The 23,661-nt window shown below is 41.5% G+C and overlaps 1 protein-coding gene across 1 annotated transcript in view; it reads right to left on the bottom strand.

The window, feature by feature from the left end:
* LOC132817643 (microtubule-associated protein 2-like) overlaps positions 1-17,491 on the bottom strand; it is a 254,774-nt gene extending 237,283 nt beyond the window's left edge. The window contains exon 1 of the mRNA XM_060828143.1: positions 17,460-17,491. The gene's annotated coding sequence lies outside the window, so the exon portion shown is untranslated. The remainder of the gene's footprint in view (positions 1-17,459) is intronic.
* Between the last annotated feature and the right edge of the window lie 6,170 nt (positions 17,492-23,661).

Genomic DNA, 23,661 nt, shown 5'->3' with positions numbered 1-23,661 from the left:
TGCCCAATTACCAGCCATTAAACTTAAAGCATGACACACAAGAAAAGCTTAAATTTCCCAGACACTAATCTATTTAAATTGACACAAGACAACAGACGTAAGCAAACAAAAATGCACTTTCCAAAATAACTAACAGACACTTCTACACACAAAATAGAAAGGAATCACCTTTAAGACACCTTCCACAGACTAGCGTCACAGCTATTGTGTTCCCATCATATATACACAAAACTAGAACATTTTAACTAAGCAGTAAAAAGTGAGGTCTGCAGATGCTGGAGATCAGAGCTGAAAATGTGTTGCTGGTTAAAGCACAGCAGGTTAGGCAGCATCCAAGGAACAGGAAATTCGACGTTTCGGGCCAGAGCCCTTCATCAGGAATATAAACTTTAACTAAGCAGCCAATATCCTATTTACTGCATCTCAGATCTCATTGGCAAATAGAAATTTAATAATTGCCAGGGTTGATAATAACAGCATCCCTAATATTCCTCACATAATAGCACCTTGATCATATGCAACCCGAAGCTAGAGATTCCACACAAGTTTTCGAAGAATTAATTATCTCAGTGATTTCCAGTTTCCATTGTTGAGACTGAAAGATGTTCTCGCCTTTCCAGTCTCCTTTCTCCACTTCCACACCTAACCTTAGGCTCCGCCTTCTTCCCACTTTGCAGTTGAAGCCTCTATCTTCATCCCACTTCCTGCAGCGTCACCTTACCTCTTGTAGCCTACTTTCTTCCTACCTCCTTCAAACCTCAGCCTGCCTCTTAACCCCACCAAGACCATAGCAAGCAACTAGTTGCTGCTGAATTCCAAAAAGAAATAGGTGACTGGTGCTTTAATTGAACACTGTTCAGATCAACAGAGATACAATATAGACAAGCAGCGCACATTATGAACTCTTGATAGTCAGTTGAAGTTACCATTTGTTCTGAATTAGATGGGTGTTCTAATATTTCTATGAAAATGTCCCAGAAACTATGGTAAAGAATTTACTGAAGGGCAAGGGACATGACACCTACCAGTAACATATAGGAGTCAATCTAATCACCAGTGACTGATCATCATTTCATTATGAAAATGTGGTGTCAGATTTACAGTTCCATCAAGACATCCAAGTTTGGATGAGATTTTCCACAAGGCCTCATTATATACTATGTGACAAAGGCAGAGTCAAGTCCCATAAGTTGTCCATGGCATTTCTCTTGTGTCTGCTGAAGGGTGAAAATCAAGGTGCCTTTCCTGAACCCACTCATTTTCTAGAAATACATGACCTGGTAAGTGACTTATGAGCTTAATGATTAGAAATCTTTTGCACAAATCCTACCAGCTATCAGAAGCAGTTTGATTCCTTTGGAATACTATACTTAACCCAAACAAGAATGCAAAGCACATGTATTATTCGATGAAACAAAATCAGTAATTTATGACTTAGTGCATCTTAAATAAATTTCCTAACTGATACCATTCATTATGTCAACAGTAAAATAGAGATCAAAAACATCATTAAGAGTCCATATGGCATAAAGCTGGCTTCAAACATGAGATAATAAACGAGTTTCTCAATCAACCGAATCGTCTTTGAATTCCTGAGAAATTACCTGCTGTGGAACCCATAGATTAAAAGATTTAAATCTGGCATCTTCTTTGAAAAATGTTCCATCTGATTTTGCCAGAAAACAGCAAGTGAATGACAACGCTTCTTCTACGACAATTTTTTTTGTAAAGAATCCAACTTGTTCAGCAGACGTTCCAACAGCTCTGCTGCAGCACATTGCATTTTGGAAGATACCTTTGCCTTAACTGTGCCATCATGATGTTGCTTGTCCTCATTATCTTCATGCCTTCAAGTGAGATGTGATCACCCGGTTGAGAACGGATGTGTGATGCTAGGCACCAGCTGGTGGAAGAATCCATCAGGTCAGAAAATTGTGGTGGCTTGTAGGTCACACTTGGTGGATCATCTCTGTCTGTGGTCTGGCATTCGAAATTGCCAGAACTGGAGAAACCATTATCCATGGCAATTGCAATGAGAATTTCATTCCCTTAACACTCATGCCATGGACTGCACAGCATCCTAACCAGGACTCAATACCTACTTGAAACTAAAACTTATCACCATAAGTTAATTCCTTCATGATATTGAAGTCATGAAAGGGCCAAGACCCCCTGTTATTTACACGCTCTAAGCTTTGCTTCAAATTATCTAGTCAGACACAATTCAGAAATCAAGACATACACGTCAGTTCAAAATCCAGATTTAATCTGATGTCATTCACTACGTCAGCTTTTCACACTCATAAGGCACAAAATAAATTATAAGAATGCACCTACAGATACTTTGTTTTTAAATTGCTGATGCTCAGTTTGGAAGTTTGTGCTGGAGTAAATGTGGTAGAGTGGCTGATTAATCTGTGTCTGAGCCAGTGGCTCCAGGTTCAAGTCACAACCCAGGACTTGATACCAAACAGATCGTGTATCAACCAGCAACACCGTCAGACATATGCTAATGGCAGGCAGCAAGAGTGGGCGAGATTCTTGGCCAACCATGTGGTGGACACACAATGTCTATCTCATTACCCATAATTCGAGAGGACAATGCCCAAGCAAAGGAATGCATAGTGCCACAGATATTTGTACTGAGTGAATGTTAACACACCAGAGTAAATGTTGACCACAATATTGTGCAAACAAACCAATGACTCAAAGAATAAACCAAACAGTTTAACAGTGAATTATTATATGGCTGCATGTAATTATTCAAGGGAGAGTACATATCATGAGTGTAAAAACAGTGAGTTGAACAATAATAGATTATGAGCTAATTAACAGAAGGAAACTTTCGGTTGATGACAGCATTGTCGTGCTAATTTAGACCTTAACACAAAAGATTGTGACAAGACAAGCATGGAACTACATCTCTAATTCTTGGCATCAGTTTGCAGTCTTCCATTGAAAATATGCTGGATATTCTAGTTTAAAAACCTGGCCCATCATGGGTGATGTCTCAAATCATAATAATTACCAGTTCTATATTAGAGACTAAATTACAGGCACGCTGAAAGCTCTGCTATTTTAGATGAACCACTTTGTTTAGTACAATTGTGGTTAAAGCAATGCAAATGCAAAATCATTTTAGGCAATTCCGAAAGCTTCACTTTAAATCCATTCAATGACATACATTTAAAAGAACTTTCATTTCATCTGATCAACAGGAGTAGTGGCTTCGAGATTTTTCAAATACAGGTATTAAATGTGTGGCTTAAAGGTTAGTGTGGATTGAATTGGTTTCAGTCCCTGGGTGTGACCATCTGCACTGGGGTAGAATCAGAGAAGCCTTACAGTGTGGAAAGAGGTCATTTGGCCCATCAAGTCTGCAGCAACCCTCCTAAACACATCCCACCAATCCCCGCAACTCCATAATTACCACGGCTAATCCACTTAGCCTGCACATCCCGAACATTATAGGGCAATTTAGCATAACCAATTGACAAAACCTACACATCTTTGGACTGTGGGAGGTAACCGGAGCACCTGGCAGAAACCCACATAGACACAGGGAGAACATGCAAACTCCACACAAAGTTGCCCAAGGTTGGAATCAAACCTGGATCCCTGGCACTGAGGCAGCAGCACTAACCACTTAGCCACGGTACTGCCCAGAAGGGAGCTGCTCCAGCGGGACAAGCTTCACCTGAACTGTGTTGCAACCAGTGTCCTGGAAAATTGAATACCAAGGGGCAAAGAAAGAGCTTTAAACTAAAAAGGTGGGAGAAGAGGACTTTGGGAGAGGGGATATATAGGCCTACAAAGCAATATGAAACGATGGCATTGCAGGACAGCTATTTCAGAAAGGTTATCCACAGTGGGGCAGGAAGGGACATTATACAAACATTTTTAAAAAATCAATAGAGAAAAAAATGAAATGGTAAAAAGGTAAAATTAATGGCTTTTAAATGCACATACTAGTCAGAATAATAAATGAATTAACTGCAGGAAGAGAAATTAATGGGTATAATGTCATAGTCATTGCAGGGAAATTGGTAGAAGGAGATCAAAACTTGGAACTAAACATGCAGGGTTTGTGACTTTTCGAAAGGACAGGCAGGGAGGTAGTAGTAATGGGGCAGCTAAGTTAGCATAGGGTGGAATGAGTACAATTGGAATAAATGATCTTGGATAGGTAGATACAGAATCCATATAGGTGGAGATAACAGATACTGAAAAGCAAGATGACATTGATCAGAGTCTGTTTAGGCTCACTATTTTAGGCTCTATTTTAGGGCAAAGAATACATCAGAAGATAATAGGCTATGTGACAAGAACAGTGCAACAGCAATCATTGGTAACTTTAATCTTCACATAAATGTAAATGTAAATGCAGAAAGACTACAGAAAGTTATAGCACCAGTAGAACTTAGGATTCTTTGGATAAAGAATCACAAAAAGCTAGCATAAAATTTCAGCAGATAATAGGAACGTCAAGTCAAATGTTGGCCTTCAAAGGGAATGGATTATAAATATACTGGTTAAAACCATACAAGACACACCTAGAATACGGTGAACATTTGGTCCCCTTTTTTTAAGGAAAGATATACTGGCACTGGAGGCTGTCCAGAAAAGTTCATTAACTTGATCCCTGGGTGTGGAGGGATTTATATTTATAAAGGAGAAGTTGAGTTGCAAGATTGGAGTTCTAATTGGAAAATGAAACCCCACCTTATGGAAACAGATTCCTATGAGTTGGTACTGAGGATTTTTTTTCTTTCCCCTCTTGTGGGGAAGTCTAGGACCAGAGAGCATAACCTCATGAATAAAGAGTCACCCATTTAAGACAGAGATGAGGAAAATCTCTTCTCTCAGAGTGATGAATCTACAGAATGTTTGATTGTCGAAAGCTATAGAGGCTGTGTAATCAGGTATATTCAAGGCTAAGACAAACAGATTTTATTCACTAAGGGAATTAAGGACAATGAGGAAAAGGCGGGATAGTTAAGTTGAATATTATCTAATCAGTCATGATTTCATTGAATGGCAGAGCAGGCTAAATGGGTCTAACGGCCAACATCTGCTCCTTCGTCTTATGGTAATTCACTATATAAAGCTCAAAACCCATTTTTCTGAGACCACCAAAATCACTTAACCAAATGATTTGCTAAAACATAACAGATCTTCAAGAAATTAGGTTCTGAATTAATTAAGTCTTGGCTGGTTAGATGGCCTTGTGAAAACTTTCCAAATCCTTTATGTAGGATTATGTATTGATGGTTTGAAAATGAATTCACTTGTCAAATGATGCATGTTCAATTTCATAATGTTGAACTCCATGCAATTACATTTATAAGCTAATACTGTACCCAATGATGACACCCAACATTGGAATAAACACAATTTGATTTTCCAGCCTGGATATGAATGGAAACAAATTAAGAAGTGTGCTTATTTGTTACAACATTAACCCAGCTGGAGAGTCTATTAACCTCTACAAACTCCATTAGCCAAGCCATCAATTATTGGTTGCTGCATCACTGTATTGTACTTTGCCAAGTAAATTAAACCAGCGCTTCAACAGAGGCTCAGATAATGTTACCTAGCGTGATGACGAAACTTCTGAGAACAAACCTATCAGATCAGTGAGCAAGCTTGCAACTTAGTTTAGAATATCTGGTCATCATAGATGAATTGGACCAAAGGCGCTGTTTCCATGCTATTCAGCTCTATAAAAGTATATTTAACAAAAGTATTGCGGATACTGGAAATCTGAAACAAAAACAGAAATTGCTGGAAAATCTCAGTAGGTCTAGCAGCATCTGTGGAGAGCAATCAGAGTTAATGGTTTGGGTCCAGTGACCCTTCCTCAGAACTCAGAACAGAGGTTCTGAAGGAGGGTCTCTGGACCCAAAACATTGACAGATTTCTCTCTATAGATACTGCAGACCTGCTGAGATTTTCCATCAATTTGATTTTGTTTCACCAAATATAAATCTTTTCTAAGCAACTACCAAATAATAAGTATTCAAAGATATTTTGCTTCAACTTCCTTTTCAAAAAATTGAAAATGTGTTTCTTTTAAGCATATACTCTGCCATTACATCACTTCTCGACAAAATCTGTGACTTAGAAGGAATCTTGCCCACATAAACATAATTGAAAATATTACTCCTAAAAACACACTAGCGTCACTGGTTAGTAAGAGTTCAAGTAGATTGCCACAATAAATAAAACACAGATAGCAACCTGATCACAGGTGCTTGAAATTGATGAATATCTGTTAACAGTAAAGATGAAATTCAAATAATTAGATGTATTTTCACAAGAACTCAAGCTTTCAAAACAATGTAAAGCACAGCAAAATTTTCTGTATGTGTTCATGACTACTGTTAGCACCAGCAATTGTTTGTTCTGGATTCTGTTTCTAAAACTGCTTATGTATATTCTCATGTTTCCAAGGGACATCAAATCCAGTTAGAGAGTAATGAAATATGAGACATCACAAGTTGGTGCTGAGGTCTAAATGACAGACAGCAACACAATTCACACTTCTATTAAGATTTTTAAAAATACTAGTTTTGCTCACCCTGGGTTGCACTGATGCATAGTCAAGTGGCCAAAGAGCAACAATGGATGTGACTTATCTACTGGTCTTATTTTTGCCGCGCAAGGAATTTAACTACATTAGAACAGATATCTTAAAAAGGCTTGGCTCTGACAACTTCGTTTCAACTATGAGGGAATGTTTCAACAACCTATGCTTGCTACACACAAATATACATTCCATTTTAGTACCATAATTCAAAATTTGTTCAATTCAGCAGTATTTTCAAACACCACCTTCCAAAACAATAGGCACAACCATCGAGTAGGGCGAGGAGAGCAGAAAGGGGTGGGGGAGGGGGGGTTGAAAACAAAAAGAAAAGTGGTAGTTGTAGGGGAATACATAGCATTCATTGTAAGCAGGATCAAGAATCCCACATGGTATGTTGCCTGCCCAGTGCCAGGGTGAGGAACATCTTTGACCAGCTTGAATGGTGATTGAAGAGGGAGGGGGAGAAACAACATAGGCAAGATTAGAAAAGAAGACCTGTTTGTGGATATCAGAAAGTAGGAGTTAAATTAAAGAACAGATCCTCAAGGGTTATAGTCTCCAGATTACAACCTGAGCCACATGCAAATTGACATAGGGACACGAGAATAGGGGAAATAAACATATTGCTAAAGGAGTGGTGTGGGAAAGAGGGGTTCCATTTCATGGAACACTGGCATCAGTATTGTAACAGGAGGGATCTGTATCATTTGGGATGGTCTCCATCTGAACCACGCTGGGACCAATGTCCTAGCAAAAAGGGTGGTTAACATGACTTTAAACTGTTGGGTGTGGGTGTGGAGGGCAGGGGGGTGGTGGGGGGGGTGTTAAACCTGCAAGTATAATGGCCAATGGGAAACAAAGCAGCAGGTTAACATCTGTGGGAGTGGATTCAACTGCATGGAAAGATATGTAAAAATGCAAAGAAAGGAGAACTCAGGAGACATGATTAAGGTCTCCAGAACACAAAATAGGATGGTGTTTCAAAAAGGTTAGGAATCTAACTTAAAGCACGTCAGATAAAGGGATGACGAATGGAAAAGGGATAGTAAATACAGGACTGAATAAGTTGTACCTGAATGAAGGCTGTATATGAAATAACGTAAATGAGCTTACGACAAAAAAATAAAATTGGCAGGTATGATGTGATGGGCATCAGAGACTTGGCTGCTAGGGGATCAGGACTGGGAGCTAAATATTCAAGGATATATGTCCTATTGAAAAGGTAGGTGGGCAGAAAGGTGGAGGTTGTCTGATTAGTAAGACACAAAATTAAAGTGAGAACAAGAAACGCTGTAGGATCAGATGATGGAGAATTGAATAACTGTAAAGGTAAAAAAAAAGTTATTAATGGAAGTTATGTACAGGGAGTTATAAACAGTCGTCAGGTAGTGGAGCACAAGATATACCAGGCGATAGAAAATATGTGTAAGAAAGGCAAGATTACAGTGATCATGGGAGAATTTCAATCCGCAGGTGGACTGGGAAAATCAGGTTGGTACAGGTTCAGAAGAAAAGGAATTTGTGGAATGTTTACAAAATGGGGCTTTTTGGAGCAGCTTGTGGTGGACCCCATAAGGGAACAGGCAATACTGGATTTAAATGCTGTGCAATGAGGCAGACTTAAGGTTTAAGGTTGAGAAACCCTTAGGAGGCAGAGTCTATATGTTAGAACTTACTCTCATTTGTGGGGGAGAAGCTGGAATCAGATACAACAGTAATTCACATGAATAAAGGTAATTATAGAGGCATGAGGGAGGAGCTGGCCAGAATTGACTGGGAGAAGAGCCTAGTGGGAAAAACAGTGGAACTGCAATGGCAAGGGTTTCTGGGAGGAATTCAGCTGAAACAACAAAAGTTCATTCCTCGGAAAAAGAAGCATTCTAAAGGGTGGACAGGGTAACCATGGCTGACAAGGGAGGTCAGGGACAGCAAAAAAAGCAAAAGGGAAAGTATGTAATGTAGCAAAGGACAGTGGGAAGCCAGGGGACTGGGAAGCCTGCAAGGACCAACAGACGATTATTAAGAAAGAAATTATTAAATGAAGGTAAGCTAGTCAGTAATATAAAAGAAGATTGCAAAAGTTTCTTTAGATATCTCAAGAGCAAAAGAAAAGCAAAAGTGGACATTAGACCACTGGAAAAGTAGTAATGGGAAACAAAGACATGGCTGAGGAACTGAACTATGGACGACACCTGTAACATCCCAAAAATTCAAGAGTTGGAGGGCAGAGGTGAATATGGTGGCCATCACCAAGGAGGTGGTGTTTAAAAAAACTGAAAGGTGTGAAGGTGGATAGATTACGTGGACAAGATGGACTACACCCCAGGGTTCTGGAGGAGATAGCTGAAGAGATAGAGAAGGCATTAGTGTTGTCACATAGTCACAGAGATGTACAGCATGGAAAGAGACCATTCAGTCCAACCTGTCCATGCCGACCAGATATCCTGACCCAATCTAGTCCCAACTGCCAGCACCCAACCCATATCCCTCCAAACCCTTCCTATTCATATACCCATCCAAATGCCTCTTAAATGTCGCAGTTGTACCAGCTTCCACCACTTCCTTTGGCAAGTCATTCCACACACGTACCACCCATTTCTTTCCTCTCTCACCCTAAACCTATGCCCTCCAGTTCTGGACTCTCCGACCTCAGGGAAAATACTTTGTCTATTTATCCTATCTATGGCCCTCAATTTTGTAAAGCTCTATAAGGTCACCAGTCAGGCTCTGATGCTCCCAGGAAAAAAGCCCCAGCCTGTTCAGCCTCTCCCTAGAGCTCAAAACCTCCAACCCTGGCAACATCCTTGTACATCTTCTCTGAAACCTTTCAAGTTTCACGACATCTTTGTAATAGGAAGGAGACCAGAACTGCACGCAAAATACCAACAGTGGCCTAACCAATGTCCTGTACAGCTGCAACATGATCTCCCAACTCCTGCACTCAATACTCTGACCAAAAAAGGAAAGCATACCAAACGCCTTCTTCACTATCCTATCTACCTGCGACTCCACTTTCAAGCAGCTATGAACCTGCATTCCAAGATCTCTTTGTTCAGCAACACTCCCTAGGACCTTACCATTAAGTGTATAAGTCCTGCTAAGATTTGCTTTCCCAAAATGCAGCACCTCACATTTATCTGAATTAAACATATAGATCACATCTACTGCTCTGCCCTCAATCCTCTTTGTTACTTCAAAAAAAATCATTCAAATTTGTGAGAAATGATTTCCCATGCACAAAGCCATGTCGACTATCCCTAATAAGTCCTTGGATCAATTGGAGTCAGGGAGGGTCCCAGAGGACTGGAAAAATCACTAACATAAACCCCTGGGTTAAAAAGGGGGTAAGGTAAAAGACGAGACATTACAGGCTGATTAGCCTGACCTTGGTTGTTGATATGATTCTGGAGTCCATTGTGAAGGGTGAGATTTCTGAATACTTGGAAGTGCATGGTAAAATAGAACAAAGTCAGCATGGTTTCATCAATGGGAAGTCATGCCTGACAAATCTGTTCAAGTTCTTTGAGGTGGTAGCAAGCAGGTTAGACAAAGAGTCAACAGATGTTACCTAGTTGGACTTCCAGAAGGCCTTTGACAAAGTGCTGAGTAGAAAAAACAGCCATAATGTTAGAGGCAAGGTGCTAGCATGGATAAAAGATTGACTGCCTGGCAGAAGTTGGAGAGTGGGGATAAAAGGGTCCTTCTCAGGATGGCAGCCGGTGACTAGTGGTGCTCCACAAGGGTCAGTGTAGGGACAAGTTTTCACTTTATACATTAATAATCTCAATGAAGGAACAGAGGGCATTCTGACCAAGTTTGCAGATGATACAAAGATACGTGGAGGGATTAGTAGCACTCAGGTGGTGAGGTGGTTTTGGACAGGTTAGGAGAGTGGGCAAACTAGAAGATGGAATACAACGTGGGAAAGTGTGAGGTTATGTGCCTTGGTAGGAAGAATCGAAGCAGGTTGTTGCTGAACAAACAGACCTTGGAGTGCAGGTTCATAGCTCCTTGAAAGTGGAGTCACATGTCGATAGGATAGTGAAGGAGGCATTTGGTATGCTTTCTTTTATTGGTCAAAGTATTGAGTACAGGAGTTGGGAGGTCATGTTGCGGCTGTACAGGACATTGGTTAGGCCACTGTTGGAATATTGCGTGCAGTTCTGGCCTCCTTCCTATCGGAAAGATGTTGTTTGAAAGGGTTCAGAAAAGATCTACAAGGATGTTGCCAGGGTTGGAGGATTTGAACTATAGGGAGAGGCTGAACAGGCTGGGGCTTTTTTCCTGGGAGCATCTGAGGCTGAGTGGTGACCTTATAGAGGTTTACAAAATTATGAGGGGCATGGATAGGGTAAATAGACAAAGTATTTTCCCTGGGGTCAGGGAGTCCAGAACGAGAGGGCATTGATTTAGGGTGAGGGGGGAAAGATATAAAAGAGACCTAAGGGGCAACTTTTTCCACACAGAGGGTGGTACGTGTATGGAATGAGCTGCCAGGGAAAGTGGTGGAGGCTGGTACAACTGCAACATTTAAAAGGCATTTGGATGGGTATATGAATAGGAAGGGTTTGGAGGGATATGGGCTGGGTGCTGGCAGGTGGGACTAGATTTGGGTTGGGATATCTGGTCAGCATGAACAGGTTGAACTGAAGGATCTGTTTCCATACTGTACATCTCTATGACTCATTGACAATTTTCTAAATGGGAAGAAAATTCAGAAGTCATTTATTTTGAGGAGATGAGAGTATAAATACAGGGATGTACTTCTGAGGCTTTAGAAAGTTTTAGTCAGACCACATTTAGAATATTGAGAGCAATCTTGGGCCTCATGTCTCAGGAAGGATGTACTGACCATGGAGCAGGTCTGGAGGTGGTTCACGAGGACGATCCCAGGGATCAAAGGTTTAACATATGAGGAAAATTTGAGGACTCTGGGTCTATATTTGTTGAAGTTTAAAAAGAGAAAGGGAGACCTCATTGAAACTTGCAAAATACTCTTAAGGCCTGGATAGAGTGGATGTTGGGAAAACGTTGCCATTAATAGGAAATACTAGGACTCGGGACCCAGCCTCAGAATAAAAGGAAGCCGTTTAGAACATAGATGAGGTAAAACTTGTTCAGCCAGAGAGTGATGAATCTTTGGAATTCATTGCCACAAAGGGCTATGGAAGCCAGGTCATTGTCTATATTTAAGAAAGAAATGGATAGATTCTTGATTGTAATGGGGATCAAAGACTATGGGGAGAAGGTGGAAGAATGGAATTGAGAAACTCATCAGCCATGATTGATTAGCAGAGCATACACAATGGGTCAAATGGCCTGATTGTTGCTCCTTTGTCTTATGGTCTGTCATCCATCAAAGTCAGAAGTGGGGATGTTCACCATTAGCATGAAGTCAGGAGTGCGATGGGGTCATAGAATTCCAACAATACACAGACAGAGGCCATTTGGCCCATTGAGTCTGCACGGACCCTCCAAAGAGCATTCCAACCAGATCCGTCCCACCCCCAACCCAACATGGGGTCTTTACCATGGCTAACCCATTTAAATACTCTCCACTTGCTTTGACTGCAGCTTCAACAACATTCAGGAAACATGATACCATTCAGGACAAAAGCAGGTCACTTGATTGGCACCATAACCATTCACTCCCTTCACCTGCAGCAGTGTACACCATCTGCAAGATGTTCTGCTGAAATTCAAATCCACAACCACTATCGTTTAGAAGGAAAATAGCAGCAGATACATGGGAACACTATTACCTGCAAGTTCCCCTCCCAAGTCACTCACCATCCTGGCTTGGAAATATATTTCCATTCCTTCAGTGTTACTGGGTCAAAATGGCATAATAGGTGTACCTATAGCACAGGGACTGCAGAAGTTCAAGATGGCAGCTCACCACTGCCTTCTCAAGGGCAACTGGGAATGGGTTACAGATGCTGTCCCAGCTAGTGATGCCCACATCCTATGAATGAGTAGAAAAAAGTGCTTCAAACATGGCTTTTCCAAACTTATCACTTGAGTATTTTCCAGAGTCTTGACTCTGCTCATATTTAATACCACACTGATACCCAATCGTTAATCTATATGGTCTGAGAAATTCTATTAATTAACTTTATCAATTCAGTCTCAAACTATCTACGAAAGTATGAATGAAGAGCGGGAGTCAGACATTCAATCCCTCAAGCCTGCTCCCCCACTCAATAAGATCACATAGATCCATTCTTCTGAGTACTCTAACATCCTTGCTTAATTACAATCCATTCACCACTGCCATAACAATATTCAAGAACTCGACTTCCATTATCTCTTTAGAAATAGAGCTCTGAAGATTTGCACCACTCAGAAAAAGTCTTACCAGTTTTAAATAGGCAATGCCTGATTGTTAAAACTGTGGCCTTTAATTCTTGCTTTTCCCATAACAGGGAACTTACCTCACATTGTGTCAAGACCCTGTTAGTGTATTCTGTTAGAGTCAATCTAGTTATAGTGAATCATAGAAACATACAGCACGAAACAGACCCTTCAGTCCAATTTGTCCATACTGACCAAATACCCTAAACTGATCTAGTCCCATATGCCAACACTTGGCCCATATCCCTCTGACCCCTTTCTATTCATATACCCTTCCAGATGCCTTTTAAATGTTGCAATTGTACCAGCCTCCACCACTTCCTCTGGCAGTTCATTCCATACATGCATCACCCTCTGCATGAAAAAGTTGTCCCTTAGGTCTCTTTGAAATCTTTCCCCCATCACCCTATATCTATGGCCTCTAATTCTGGACCTCTCTCTGTCTCTCTCCCCAACTACCACACCAACCCCAGGAAAAAAATCTTGATTATTTGTCCTATCCAAGCCCCTCATGATTTTATAAACCACTAAGGTCACCCATCAGCCTCCGATACTTCAGGGAAATCAGCCCCAGCCTATTCAGCCTCTCCTCATAGCTCAAATCTTCCAACCCAGGCAACATCCTTGTAAATCTTTTCTGAACCCTTTCAAGTTTCACAACATCCTTTGTATAGGAGGGAGAACAGAATGACACAATATTCCAAAACTGGCCTAACCAATGTCTTGTACAGCCACAACTGACCTCCCAACTCCTGTACTCAACACTCCAACCAATAAAGGAAAGCGTGCAAACATCTAGTTGTCTGGCAATGTCATCAACAACCCATCAGCTTAAAAACCTTTCCTTTGTTCAAACTAACAGAATTGGCAGTATACAAAAGTTTTTAAAAGTTTCAAAGTTGACTACAATTCTGGCAGCTCCACTGCATACACTGTGCCACAGATAGTAGGAAATTCTTACATTGCTCCCAGTTGGATGATCTTCACCAGAACAACTAGGAATATTAAATTTGGATAAAAGCATGGTTTTGAATTTTGATAAAGTGAACAACGGCAGGACTTACACAGTTAATGATAGGGCCTTGAGAGATCAAACAGAGATCTCGAGGTTCAGGTGCATAGTTCTTTGAAAGTTACATCAAAGAGGCAGGGTGGTTAAGAGGGTGTTTAGCATGCTACCTTTCATCGCTCAGACTACTGAGAATAGGAGTTGGTATGTCATGTTGACATTGTACAGGATGTTGGTAAGGCCACTTTTGGGGTACTGAGTAGCTCTGGTCACCCTGCTATAGGAAGGATTTTATTAAATTGGAGAGGATTCAGAAAAGGCTTACCAGGGTGTTTCCAGTTCTGGAGGGTTTCAGCTATGAGGAGAGGCTACATAGGCTGGGATTGTTTTCACTGGAGTGTAGGAGATTAAGGGCTGGCATTGTTGAGGTTTATAAAATCATGAGGGACATGTATTAGGGAAAAAGGCCTTTACTATTCACCTTCAGCTGGGGGTTTCAAAACAAGGAAACATACTTTTGAGGTCAGAGGAGATAGATTTAAAAGGGACCCGAGGGGCAACTTTTTCACAGAGAGTGGTTCACATGTGGATTGAATTTCCAAAGAAAGTGGTAGGTGCAGGTATAGATACAAAATTTAAAAGATATTCTGACAGCTACACAAATCAAAGGTTGAGGGGAATACAGGTCAAATGTTGGCAAGTGAGACTAGTTTAATCTGGGAAACTTGGTTGGCATGGATGAGATAAACTAAAGGGTCTATTTCCATGCTCTATAACCAGGTTTCATAATCTTGGTTGTTATCTGATGACTTCCAGAAGAGATGAATTGATATGGGGGTAAAGGAGATCAGGTCAAGTTTAATTGCAATACGCAATTCCCCAAAGTATACCACTTATTACTGTCTGGACAAATCAAAATACACTGATGTGTGGTCAGATGCAAAACACAAGATTAGAACAACAAAGGAGGTCACCTGAAACTTGGAACTAACTTTACCAGGCATTTTAACTCTGCTATGGTCATGCATTAATCCACCGACATGGGAAACGTCCAAAAAAAAGGGTTGAGAAGATAAAACAAAAAAGGTAACCATTGTATAAACTGTAAAGACCTGCTCGTGTTAAAGGCTGTAACACAAGATGCTATTCACAAACTATTTCGTCGGATCCCTGTGATTTATGACATAACTGGAACTGTTCCAGTCAATTACTCCCAAGGGTGTTATTGTATGTAACACATCACAATAATCGCTCACACATTGGCCTTTTAAAACAGATAACAACAACAACTGGCCTGAGCTTCCCTATCGCAATTTCGGCAGCTGGAACACCATCAAAAGTTTCGTGCTGAATATTTGTTGCCCCCTTAAGCCAAGCCATTCATGCATTCAGAACAAAAGCCTTTTTTTTATTTCTCTCCAAGCATGTAACAAACCCGAATCATTTTGCGCCTTTTGTTCAATAGTTCCCTGTAAACCGAGGGTTGCACATCCCAAATCGGCACAGAAGGGGTTAATGCATGACCGAATCCTGGATTGCTTCATTTCAAATTGCTTCCAATTTTCTTTTCGGTTTGGAAACCGAAATTGGTTTGCACACAAATACTAAAGCCTCAGATGCGAAAGTATACTACGAGGAACATCTGCCTCTTAGACCATGCAGAGACAAATAAAGGAACCGGATCAGGCCATTGAACCGCCTGGCTTTGTGTGCAGTGGTTACTATGTAAAATGAATGTCAATTGCAGCGTTAACAGCGGAATTGGAGGACCCGGCTCCCAGCACCATCTGGCAGACAGGTGGGTTGTGCTGCAGCTCTTCCCTTGGAGACCATGAGCACCACCGACCCCCACCCCAAGGTGGAGGGGGGGTGCTGAGAGGCAGACGCGCTCTGTCTCCGGGAATATCCCTCTTGTTAATTGCCAGAGCCCACTGCAGCACACACATCAATCCCCTTTTCTCGCTGCCATTAGCAGCAGTACCGTTAGCTGAGGCTGGGAGGCGGTTCACGCTGCATCGCACAGCCGCTGGAATATTCTGTCAATTGCTGATAATACCAGAGCCTGCCATTACCAGCGTGAGAGCACAATGGAGAAAGCCAGTGGGATAACTGCGCTGGTCCACACGCATTTTAAATACTACTGCCCACTCCCCCAAACAGATGCCTGGAATAATGTGTGCTTTGAAAATAATTCTCTCTCCGCAGTCCTGCTCTTGTTTTTTATTAAAAAAACGGTATGTATTCCAATCGATTCTTACATTACGATATAAAAAGGTCCCTGCGCCGATTTTGATCTATAACTGTCAATCGAGAGGGAAGTGGGGGGGGGAAGATCTTAATTCATAAATCAATAATGGGAAGCTAGAAACAGAACAAAAGAGAGAGAGACCATTCAGACTTCTCTCCACTTACACCCACCCAAACCTATAATGAGCTGCAGACAACCGGCAGCTTAACAAGAGATACGCACAATTTTCCTGAAATTCCCACGCAGACAAAGACACGTTAGATCCATTATCTTCAACAAATATTTCCAGTTTTTTTCCCCCCTCTTCTACCCCAGCACAGCCTCTCAATAATATATTACAGATAATGGGGCGTGGGAGTATGAGGGTGGGAGTGAGTGTGTGGGGGTGGGAGTGAGTGTGTGGGGGTGGGAGTGAGTGTGTGGGTGTGTGTGTGTGGGGGTGGGTGGGGGTGTGTGTGTGGGGGGTGGGTGGGGGTGTGTGTGTGGGGGGTGGGTGGGGGTGTGTGTGTGGGGGGTGGGGGGGGTGGGTGTGGGGGGTGGGGGGGGGGTGTATGTGTGGGGGGTGTGGAGGGGGGTGGGGGTGTGTGTGTGGAGGGGGGTATGTGTGGTTGGGGGTGTGTGTGTGTGTGGTGTGTGTGTGGGGGGGGGGGTGAGTGGGGGGGGGGGAGAGTGGGGGGGGGGAGAGTGGGGGGGGGGAGAGTGGGGGGGGGGGGGAGAGTGGGGGGGGGGGGAGAGTGGGGGGGGGGGGAGAGTGGGAGGGGAATGGTTGTGTGTAACTGGTATACAGAGATATCCTCTCCCGTTGTTCGCAGCCGAGCCAAGAATGGATGACAGTGCTGGAAAAAAAGAATGAGAACAGGGAGGAAAGGGCTCCGGCTGCTTCAGTTTGACATGTGTGGGGAGGGTTAAACCCCAAAAAAAAGAAACAAAATGGGACTGGAGGGGGTAACGAGCAGAGGAGAAGGAGCAGGGAACAATAAAAAAAATGTCCAAATACTGTGTTGGAGCCCAAAGCCCCTGTCAAAGCTTCCCCATCCATCCTGGACCACAGTCTGAAAAAAAGCAGTGATCCTTTTTGACAGCGTCTCCTTCCTCTCCCTCTCTCTCTCTCACACACACACACACACACACAAACTCAAATAGAGATGGTTTCTGGAGCCAGGCAGACTCTTTCCACCCACAAGAAAAAGAGAGGCGAGTGTTTTCTTTTTTCACCCAGGCGTGTTACATTCTTTGTCTGTGCTTTACGTTGCACCTACCTGCAGAACTCGAGCTGCTGCTGCCGGCTCGGCGCTTGCAGACTGAGAGTCAGACACGAGCGTGAGGGGCGGGGGTTGCGCCCGGAGGGGTGTGGAGGGGCGGGGCAGGAGTGGGGACGCGCCCGTGCGCGCTCGCGCCGGAGCCTCGCCCAGCCACCGCCCGCAGCGCGAGGCGCGCCTCCGAGGTGAGGGTGGGGTGTGTTGCGCGCGCGCGCGCGAGCGAGCGCTGTCTACTTCAAAAGTGCCTGTACACATCTGCTGGGGTTCACTGGAGCTTTCCCGGTCACTTTCCCAGAAGTTGGTGCAAAGCAGTAGTCCATTTCTAGAAAATGCAAAGCAAAGTTATCAGGAAAGGAAGAGATTATTCACTGCCGCGCCAAAAGAAGCGAGGCAAACGTCAAGAACGAAAATCAGCCTTTTTAACATGGTATAGGTTTGGATAAAAGGAGGTGGGAATGGATTTCCGAATGAATGTCTCTCCTATACGAGTAAACACGTATTACACAAGCAGCAATTCCTAAGCAGAGAGAAGTCTCAATGCTTTTGCTTCGCTTTCATTCAGCCTGGAACATTCACGTCGCTCGAATACCTATGGAAGTCGAAATAGTGTGTAATGTTTGGAAAGGTATCTTCAGCCTGTTTGCACATCAAATAATGCTGAAGTAAACTACTTGTTTGTGTATGATGCTTTTCTTCAGGATGGGAAGTATAAAACACGCAATTCAGGGACCCCGAAGAGAGCACCTCAGGAGTCACAGCCCTTCCAAAAGTCCCACCAGATTCCAAAAGAAACAATGCTGGAAAATCTCAGCAGGTCTGGCAGCATCTGTAAGGAGAGAAAAGAGCTGACATTTCGAGTCTAACATATTCCTGTGGAACATGGGCAGCGATGTCAGGGAGAATGAGCAAATTAACAGCAGCACTGCAGGGATATTAGATTGGAGGGACAGTGATAAGGAACATGCACCATAAGATCAGAAGTGATGTTTGATAATGATTATACAGTGCTCAGTACTGCTCAGGATTTCCCCAATACTGAACTAGTTTAGGTCCACCTGCAGCAGTAGCTAGACAGTATTCAGGCTTGGGTTGAGAAACGGCAAGTATTTTTCATGCTCGGCAATTTCCTTCCCTGACAAGAGAGAATCAAACCATTCACCCATCACATTCAAGTGTTACCATCACTGAATTCTCCCCCATCAACATCCTGAGGGTGAGAATGACTGAAACATAACTGGGTTCTGGATTAGTGGTGTTGGAAGAGCGCAGCAGTTCAGGCAGCATCCGAGGAGCAGTAAAATTGATGTTTCGGGCAAAAGCCCTTCATTAGGAATACAGGCAGAGAGCCTGAAGGGTGGACAGATAAGTGAGAGGAGGGTGGGGGTGGGTAGCAAATAGCATAGAGCACAATAGGTGAGTGGGGGAGGCAATGAAGGTGATAGGTCAGCGGGGAGGGTGAAATGGATAGGTGAAAAAGAAGATAGGCAGGTAGGACAAGTCATGGGGACAGTGCTGAGCTGGACGTTTGGAACTGGGGTGAAGTGGGGAAAGGGGAAATGAGAAAACTGTTGAAGTCCACATTGATGCCCTGGGGCTGAAACATAACTGGACTAACCATATAAATACTGTGGCTCCAAGACGCAAGTCAGAAGCTGGAAATTTTGTACTGAGTTATGTACATCCTGCCTCTCCAAAGCCTGTCCACCATCTACAAGGTCTAAGTCAAGAGTATGATGAGATATTGTCCACTTGCCTGGATAAGTGCAATTGCAACAAAATTCAAGAAGCTCAACAATATCCAGGACAAAACAGTCCTCTTGATTAGTATCACACCCATTAGTTCAAACATTCATTCTCTCCATCACCAATTCACACTAGCAGCATAGTATGCCATCTACAACAGGTACTGCAGTAACTCACCAGGCCTCCTTTGATACTGCCTGACAAATTTTTGACCTCTGTCATTAAGATCAGGACAGCAGATACATGAGATCAGCACAAACTACAAGTTCTCATTCAAGACACAATGGCATACTAATTTGGAATTATATCACCATTCCTTGACTGTCACTTGGTTGGAAAGAAAAAAACTGCAATTGCCTTCCTAATGGCACCGTGGTCTAGGGACATCGTTTACCATTTCTTCCCAAAGACAATTAAGAATGGTATCAAATATTGGACTTGTAAGCAATGCTCACATGTTTGAAAATTTTTTTTAAGTAGGGCTATACATTTAACAGGATGGAAACTGCTGTCTGCAGATGAGAGTATGAGTTTCAAAGGCTGTGTTGTCTCCCCATCGCCAGATTTAAGAACAAGTCCTCATGACTGGGTGAAACTTGGAGTAGGAGGTTGAAGATATACTTAAGATCTAGATGAGTACTAACGACATTGGTAGGACTAAGTGTGAAGAGATTCATTTTTGTAGGAAGAACAAGGAGAGACAGTATAAAATAAAAGGTATAATTCTAAAGGACACATAGAAGCAGAGGGTGGTCAGGTGAACTTTCATATAAATCATGCGAGGTAGAAGGGCAGATTAACTTGTTAATAAAGTAGTAAATAAAGCTTATAGATTCCTGGGCTTTACAAGTAGCAGAATAGAGTACAAGAGCAAGGGAGTTATGATGAACCATTAAAAGCACTGTTCAAGTCCAGATCATGTCACTGTTGAGTTCTTTTTTTCTGAGTTTCTTACATACTTGATGCAACTGCCATACGCCAACTTCTGTGAACAACAACCAAATGTTATTAAGCATAGTACAGTATGATACAAGCATTGGAGAAACGCTGAACACTCTTTGCCATGCTTGCTAAGCGTGTCCAGGGAAGCTCTCTTTGAACAACGGAAACAGTCCTTCCTTTATGCAAAATGTTTGCATCACAGTTAGTAATGCCCCATAAGACAAGCCCAGCCACCCCCCATCTTAGTCACATGCCACTCAAGACATAATGCAGTGACCATATCATCTCCAGAAACAATGTAATGCAAATCATCCCATGATGGCCAGATCTGGTGTGAATTGTATTTTTTTTGTAACAATAGGGAAGTAGTCAAATTCCAACTGTAATGTTCTTATTGATTTCTGGATAAGGGATGAAAATGTAAATAGCTCTGAGTGACAAGGAAATGGTCTTGTAAATGGCTCTGAATAATAGGAGATGATAATGTAGATTTCTTACATTCGATCTGTAAGTCAGATGCCTTGGGACATCAAATTTCCTGCAGGTCAGCAGAGCAAATTAACTCTTTAATATCACAGTCACCACAATTAAGAAATGATTTGGAGATGCCGGCATTGGACTGGGGTGTATAATGTTAACATGCCAAAAGGCTAGTGCTTCCAATTAAACCTGTTGGACTATAACCTGGTGCTGTGCGATTTTTAACTTTGTACACAGTTAAGAAAGGTTTTGAAGGTACTATAGATAGTGCAAATAAGAATGGTTTTAGGGATTGTTGAACATCAGCCATGGGGTGAACTTAGAACTTTTCTTCTTGGTAAATAGAAGATTGAAAATAGATTCGTTGAAGGTTTTCAAATTTATGAGGATTCTGGAACAGGTAGAGAGTGAGAAACTGTTTCCATTGATTTACAGGTTGAGAACCAAATGGCACTAACACAAGGTAACTGGAAGAAATAAATGGAGATATGATGAAAAGCATTCAGGCAACTGAATTAGAATCTGGAATGTTCTGTCTGAGAGTACAGAAGAGGCAGCTTAAATCAGGGACCTGAAAAGATAATTAGCAAAAAGAAGCAAAATGAAAATGCAGGGCCCTGCAGAAAAGGTAGGAGCATGAATTTAAACTGAATTACTCTCCCAGAGCTGGAATGGAATCAATGGGCAGGAACAACCTGCAACATCTCTGGTCCATGCTTTGATGAGAATAACAACATTTTTCTGAGGATGAGCATCTAGACTATGGGGCACCATTTCAAAATAGGAGAGGTTATCCACTTAAAATACTGATGAAGAAAAATATAATATCTGTAGGAAGTCATGAATGTTTGGGGTTCTCAACTGGGGAGAGCTGTGAAGGTTAAGGCATTGAATATATTCAGAGCTGACAGATAAACCCTTGAGCTATACAGGAATAAATAGGAAAGTGGAGGCCAAATCAAATCAACTATGTTCTTATTGAATGTCAGAATAGGCTCAAGAGGGAGTATGATTTACCCCTGCTATTGTTTCTCACATTATTTGTTCTTTAGCTTTTGATACCATTTAAAATCAAATACCTTTGTATTGATTAGGCATTTTCATAACTTTTTCCACCTAAAGTCAACCTTTGATAATGATTTCTTCCCATTGTTTCTCTTTTTACTATCTCTTTTATCACAAGCTCACAAAGTTTATTTATTCACTTCATGTTTAATAGTGATCATGCAATTGTTTTTATAACTTTTTTGTTTCTGTTATGCTAATTAATCAATCCAAACATTTCAGTCCTTTAAAAGTAAACTGCATCAAATTACATTATTTCTGCAAACCATTAATACAATAACATGGTACCAAAATATTTCATTTTATTTTGCACTCAGTCATTATTTAGGTCAAAATGTGATACTTTGCACACAATGCTCCCCAAATAGGCCAATTGATGTGTTTAGTGAAATGGTCAAACAATAAATGGACACCATTATAATTTCACATTTCATAGAGAACAATGAATTATGTCCATTTGGGACATTTCTTAGCCTCAGGAACTTATCCTCAAAAAAATGTTTGTCAGCCAACGAAATATATCAAAGTTGGGCTCCATTGTATTATGTAGGACCAAATAACAGGAAAACCCCATGGACAACTGGGAGATAATGACTGGATAATTTGTTTGTGATGTTGAGGGCAAAGTAAATGTACACTGTTACATTGAGAGAAATTCCCAGCTTTCTTTCAAATAATGCATTCTTACACATTCCCCAGAGAGTCAGTTAGCTCAGTTCACTGCTTTGCAATGTAATGTGATGCCAACAGTATGAGTTCAATTCTCACAACAGCTGAGAATACCATGAAGGACTCTCCTTTTCAAATTCTACCCTACCTAGGGTGTGGTGACCCTCAGGTCAAACCACTACCAGTCATCTCTCTCTCTCGAATGAGAGCAGACCTATGGTCTTGTAAGGTTATGACAACTTTACCTTTTTAAACATTTACCTGAGAAGAAAAATGGTACCCTGCTTGAATTTTCCATCCATTAAACTTCTCTGGCAGTGCACCATTTCATGACTATTGCACTGAAGTAGCCTCTGTTTTCATTACAACAGGAGGTGTTGGCAATCTGAGATCTGGCTGTAGGCATTCAGAAAGAAGAAAGATAAATTAACGCATAAAATGAGTTTTAAAAAAAAAGCTTCTGCAGACTTTTGGCCTCCTCCATCATTTTCAAAGTCTCTTTCTTCCTTTAATGCATTTTTTTTAACGTAAGCCAGTCTAGAAAGGGAAAAGACAACATTTTGTCTCAAACAAACTCTAGTAAAAAAATGTATATTGTAAATTTTTTCCATACACCTATTATTACTTTATTATTAAACTTTTTGCGCTATCTATTTTCCCTGACTCTGCACTTGCTAATAAGATGCGAAAATCTGCATCTTTATTCAGTTCTGATGCAAGGTCATCAACATAAAGCAAGAATTTAGTATGTTCTTTGTCTGCTTTTCCTTGCATTTGCATCCATGTGCTGATCATCTTGCGGCTTCTCTGCTTGTAGAAGCCAGAGAGCTTCTTTCTTAACCTTCTCCAGGTTAAGGAGGGAAGGTTACATGAACCAGTATTCCTCATGATCCAATAAAATTACACATTCTTAAAAGTTATTTACAAACATTACTAAAAATGATTCCAGATTCCAGAGAGCTTAAAAAAATAACTAACAGTTTTCTTTACCACATTGCACCAGTTTTAGCTTTTTAAATTAGCCAGATCCGTTTGCCTTCAATGGCTGTTTCAGATTTATCAGTTCAAAAAGTTAACTGTTGTCATACAAATTGCACAGTTTTACTTAAACAAAGGTACAGTTGGTTGCGTTTTGGTAACTTTGTAAAGAGACACTAACATCCCTGTGATTTTTGAATCCCATTACATATAATTCAAATAGAAATGAAATTCTTTGTCACAGCTCTTCTTGTGGTTTTTGTATGAGCTGTCTTTTTTTAAGCACAGATGTACATCATCAACAAGGATGTTGACTTGTTAAACA

This window comes from Hemiscyllium ocellatum, chromosome 7 (assembly GCF_020745735.1).
Source record: "Hemiscyllium ocellatum isolate sHemOce1 chromosome 7, sHemOce1.pat.X.cur, whole genome shotgun sequence".
NCBI classification, from domain to species: Eukaryota; Metazoa; Chordata; class Chondrichthyes; order Orectolobiformes; family Hemiscylliidae; genus Hemiscyllium; species Hemiscyllium ocellatum.
Note: the sequence above shows the minus strand (reverse complement) of the source record. Positions and strands in the feature narration are given on the sequence as shown.